The following is a 6,022-nucleotide window of genomic DNA, read 5'->3' as shown; positions in this document are numbered from 1 at the left end:
ATAGATCTATGGGAACATAGACCGTGCGGTTGGAACTATTTCAAAGTGTCTACTGTCTCAGATTACCTGCTTGACAACAACAATGCATGACAATGCAGTGCAGATTAGTTGCGGGTAGAGGCAGCAAATTCATTCCACTATGACGTCATCGAAGTAGTCACAACAAGGACGTCGACACGAGTGTTGGCGTCGAAGATCAGTAGTGGATTTGACGATGGTGTCGACATAGAGAGCTTATCGTGCTGATAACGTGTTGTAAAATATGATACCATAAGGTATATAACACATAGACATAAGAGATAGGAAGACTATTCTTTATTTTTCTGAATATTGATGATTATAATATAGGGCTCCTATGTATATATAGTCTTGCCAAGACCTAAGAGTTTGTTAAGAGCCCACATACAAATTAGATCTGAGCATTTTGCGGGGTGGGCAAAAAAAGTTGGTTATTTCAAGACCAAAAAGTCTTGTCCACAATCGTTTCACTGGGCAAGTCGGGCATGATTTTTCGAACACACTTTATAGTGTAATAAAATAGCTAAAACATTATTTTGATTGAGGTCGGGCTACGAATTTTTTTTTTCTAGGCAGTGGAATATGTGCCTAGGCCCTATCCATTAAGGCCCTGTTTAGTTCAACCAAAAACCAAAAACTTTTCAAGATTTCTCGTCACATCGAATCTTGCAGCACATGCATGGAGCATTAAATATAGATGAAAACAAAAATTGATTGCACAGTTTGCCTGTAAATCACGAGACAGTTACTTCATGATTGGACAATGTTTGTCGAATAAAAACGAAAGTCTATAGTGTTAAAATCCAAAACCTTTTTGGATCTAAACACGACCTAAGGTTTATTGGTAGGCTAAAACCCATCGAGCTCGTGCTAGACTCATGTTACTCAGGTCTAATACAAATGGAGTATAATTAGGATTTCTTCTTCTTATTTTTTAGGTAGAGTTCCATATGTTTTACAACACAAGAAACTGACTATATTAAACGGACCAAGAAAAACATCCAACGTAGTCAAAGTGGTACTTTTATTGTCCACTTAATGTTTACCTCTACAAACTAATGAAAGTATCGAATAAGCCATCAAATATACTCTTAAAACTGATGTTAGATAAAGAAGTTTTAAATTTTTGTGTCAATAAAGAAACACAGTTTTTTCTAGTACTACGTACTAGCAAATCCGCACATGCGCCACCACGTGTTTATCAAAAATATCCAAGTATCGTCCGTTACTTTGTGTTACAATTCCTACTTCGAAACCTGATAGTAACGTGTATGCATGTAGGTGTTTCGTCTGTGTGGATTCTAGCATTGGTAACCAACAATCAAACTCTAGTACATAGCTAGCCGTAACGTACGAGGCATACATGAAATCCCATCGGCATGCTTCATTGTTTCCTTAGTCTCCTCATCGTTCGCCCCTACTTTAGAAGGAGTCTTACTTTCTTACATGTAAGATCTCAAATGATGTATTCGCGTTTAAATCCTGGAACATGATAATTTGGCTCGTATGAGCGTTGGACTTGAAAGCTCTAGTTGGTTTTAGATAATTGATAAAACCGAAAGTATTAACCTCTATGCTAAGTATATGTAGATTAGATGAGGTTGATACATGCCAAGTGATGGAGCAAGAGATGATCATGGTCAGCGACTGAGCCAGCGGCCGGTCAAGGCGGGCTTCAGCCCGGCCTAAGGATGCTGAGTACATAGCGCCCCACCTAAGCCCCACCTTGATTTTTTTATGTTTAATTGTATAGATTGGGCTGATAATTATTAGAGATAAAAAAATACTTAATGGTTATTGGGCCAACAAAGGCTGAAGCCCAATCCTGAAAAGTGGAAACATCTCTCTGTAACACACCCGTGCCCTCGACGTTCTCATCCCCACGCTGTTCATCCAGTCATCCACATCGCATCGGACTCGCGGCAGTGGCTTCGCACGGGATGTGGACGGCACAGCCGCGGCTCGGGAGGACGGCGCGGCCCCAGCTCTGCGAGCGGGCGCCGCCTTGCCTCTGCCACTCTGCACAGCAGTGCCAGTGGCCCAACGCAGCTCCTGGATGGCGGCAGCGGCCAGGCGAGGCGAGGACACGAGTTGCAGCCGCGAGGGGGCGAATGAGTGAGCGTCGGCAGCCGCAGCGCGCAGCGCCGTGAAGCTTTGGAGGAATAATGTCGGGCAAGCGCTGTTATTAGTTTTGCAATTGGTCCTTTCGGTATTTATGAACTTCATATTTTTTTTTGAGTTTCGTTGTCGGTCGATGTTTTTAATATAAGATTGATTTATGTTATTATATATGTCCATTGTGAGAGGGCTATAGTAGAGATAAATTGTTGTAAACTTTTGTTCAGCCTGCCCTAAATTTTTTCCTGGCTTCATGGCTGATCATGGTGTTAATGGTGATGACCACAAGATGATCAAGTGCTCAACTTGGAAAAGAAGAAAGAGAAAAATAAAACCCTATGGAGAACAAGGTAAATATTGCTTAGGGTTTTGGTCTTGGTGATCAAGACACCTTAGAGGGTGTGATCACACTTAGGATAGATAAGTCGTACTATAAAGAGGGAAACTATTTGGCTAAACGGTTATCAAGCGCCACTAGGTGTCATTGTTCATGTCTATGCATTTAGAACCTAGTGAGCTAACTTATCTCTTCGAAGAAAATGATTGTGAAAATGCTAACACACTTGCACATGTTGGTATACGCATGATGGTGTTGACACACTTTAAGAAAGGAGGTGGAATTTAAAGGGTAGAGAGGGGTTTGGGTTCCTCTCTCCCTACCGTCGAGCTTGCGAGGTGGGATTCAGGCGTTTTCGTGGAAATAAAATGCTTTTTTTCTATTGCGCCGGTGAAAAATTTGGAGAAGTCGCGGGAGTGTTTTTCACTGGAAAAACACTCATTGAAGCTGGCCACTGAGGCGTCGGACGCTAGCAGCGTAGAAGAGAAATGCATGTCGGAGCGTCTGAGGGTGAGCGTCGGACGCAACATACGCACTATTCCCACGTCCGGTGAAGTATGACGTCAGCGACCGTGCGAACGAGCAACTCTAGCCGTGAGCGTCGGACACTGGGGAGCGTCTGGTGTGGACGCATTGGACGCGTCCGACACTTGTGCAATTTGCAGAGCTTCCTAAGTAGCGTTCAACGTTGAGGGGTGCGTTCGGTGTGGACGCGTCGGACATGCCCAACACCCATGCGATTTGCAAGGCTCCTTGAGTAGCGTCCGACGCTGAGGGGGGCGTCCGGTGTGTTGCACCTGACGTGTTCGACATGTTGTCTCTGAGGACTTGAACATTTAAGTGATCATTGGAGTTCAGCGGATCACATTTGACAGAGGACACGTGATTGTCATCTGAGCATCGGACGCTGGGTTCCAGTGTCTGATGGGTAACCGTTGGAGCGTCTGACACCCCCGATTTGTGTGTAGTGAGAGAGCTAATGGCTCTATTCTTTGGGGGTGGCTTATAAATACTAGATGGCTGGCTTAAGGACATCTCTCTTGGCATTCTAGCATACTTGACATTCTTGTGAGCCTAAGCAAACATCTCCCACTCATCTCCTTCATAGATTAACAATCTTTGTGAGATTAGGAGTGATTCTATGTGCATTTGCTTGAGTGATTGCATCTAGTGGCACTTGGGGATCGATTTGGCTGCGGTTTTCTTGTTACTATTGGTGATTGCCGGCACCAAGACGGCTTGGTGCAGCGGAGGAGTATTGGCATGAGTTGGTGATTGTTCGTGGCTATCTCCGAGTGATTGTGAGGGGTTTTGTACCTTCCTCGGCGGAGAGCCAAAAGGTAACTCTAGTGGATTGCTCGTGTCATTGAGTTACCTCACTTGTGGGTCGGTTTTTGCGGTGTTCTAGTGAGGACGAGGTTCATGCTACACCTCTTAGCCGCCGAACCACCAAGTGTTGGTCAACACAACGGGGATGTAGCATACCGGCAAGCACGTGAACCTCGGAAAAAAAATTGGTGTCTCAATTGTGTTTGATTGACATTCTCCCGGTGCTTGATTATTCATATTTTGGTGATTGGTTCATCCCTACACGGCGGTATAAATATCTCATCCTCTCCATCTACTTATCGTAGTAAAGTAGTGTGGCTAGTTTAGTTGCTAGTTTTGCTTTGTGTGAAGTTAATCTTACTAGTATAACTTTAAGAAACTTAATTCTTGTGTGCTTAGTGATTATAGCAAGATTTGTTGGTTAGGTGGCTTGCAAACACTCTATTAGATCTAGAGCAGAAAGCTTCGCTTTGTTATTTACTAACCTTTTGCTCCAGTGAGTTTGTAAAATTTTTAAATAGGCTATTCACTCCCTTCTAGCTATATTAGAACCTTTCAGGAGTCTTATATCATGTGTTGCATATTTTTTTTGAGGTTAGGAGGAATCTTAATTGAGAAGAAAATCGTGAATGACTGAGCATTCATATAGCATGACGTCTAGATCGAGCAATTATTATAAAGAGAACAAAGAAAACCTCGCTCTTTTATTGTGTGATATAATGTGATGGTGACAACGGTTATGATTAAGTAGGAAATTTTCTCTCCCAAAAGACATTTAGGGTCTGTTTGGTTGGGTGGCTACCTCCTAACCAGGCTTCAGAAAGCCACCACCTTTTAATTGTTTGGTTGCCTTTAAATAGCCTGTAGCCAGGCTCCGCTAAGCCACTTTAGAGGCTTTAGCCAGGCCCTCGAAAAACGAGATGGCATCCCGTTTTTCTGTGGCCAGGCTTGGGCCAGCACCGTAACTAATTTCCGTCACTCTCTCCGCTCCCCTTGGTCACCTCCTCAGCTCGCCCTGCTCGTCTACGGTTTGGGTCCCGTCCGCTCTCCTTTCCATGCTTCTCTGTTTGGGTCCACAACAGAGGTCACCATGCTTCTCTATATTGTTACTTGTTGTGGCAGCAGCGGGCGTGGCGGCGTGGATCTTGGCAGTGTTGCTGGCCGTCTGGGCGGCGAGCTCATGGAGGTCGTGCCCATCCTACGCACGACGCCTGACATCAATGGGTAGCATATGGACTCCACGCTGGCCTTGGTGGTTTTCCAGGAAGCCCGTGAAGATTGTCTGAATGCAATTTGTTTGGGCGTGTTCACCCTTCTATAAACGTTGCATTGTTCAGGCGTGTTCAATGGAGTGTACTGCAGTTTATGTGTGCATTCGATTGACAGAATGCAGTTGTTGTTTGGTTGAATTGAATCAAGATGTATGGTGGTGAAGTTGTGCTTATCACGTGTTCGACGAATTGTCTCTAAGGTGGTGAAGTTACCTGTATAAGGAAGAGGTGACTCTATCCGATCTAAGATAGCCAACCAAACATACTAGTTATTAGCCAGGCCAAGATAGTACATACAACCAAACAAATCCATTTTATCTTACTAGGAACAGATTTAGACTAGCCTAACTTATTTTCTAGCCAGGCTAGAAGTTAGACGAGAAACCAAACATACTCTTATAGAGTTATATGTAGGGATGAAAACGATACAGATATTTTCCGACCGTATTCAAGACTGAATTCGTTTAGAGAGATTCAAATCTTTCCGATTCCGAATATTCAACATCCGATACCTTATCCGTATCCGAATACTTAAATCATATATTTACGATATCGACATCTAATCCTACCTTATCCGATAGGATTGATATTATCCGTATTCGAATCTGGATTCGACCAGAAATATAAAAACAAATATGATATCGGCTGTCCGTATCCGATCCGTTTTCATCTCTAGTTATATGTGTCCTGTTAGCCATCAGTCCCATGATGGACTTCGCAAATCAAGCGCTCGCCTGACTCAGGCCTTGTTTAGTTCCAAAAAATTTTACAAAATCGACACTGTAGCACTTTCGTTTGTATTTGATAAAAATTGTCCAATCATGGACTAAATAGGCTCAAAAGATTCGTTTCGTCAATTTCGACCAAACTGTGTAATTAGTTTTTATTTTTATCTATATTTAATACTCCATATATGCGTCTAAAGATTCGATGTGACGGGGAATCTGAA

Source organism: Sorghum bicolor, chromosome 9 (assembly GCF_000003195.3).
Source record: "Sorghum bicolor cultivar BTx623 chromosome 9, Sorghum_bicolor_NCBIv3, whole genome shotgun sequence".
In the NCBI taxonomy this organism is placed as follows: Eukaryota; Viridiplantae; Streptophyta; class Magnoliopsida; order Poales; family Poaceae; genus Sorghum; species Sorghum bicolor.
This window is presented reverse-complemented; position numbering follows the sequence as displayed.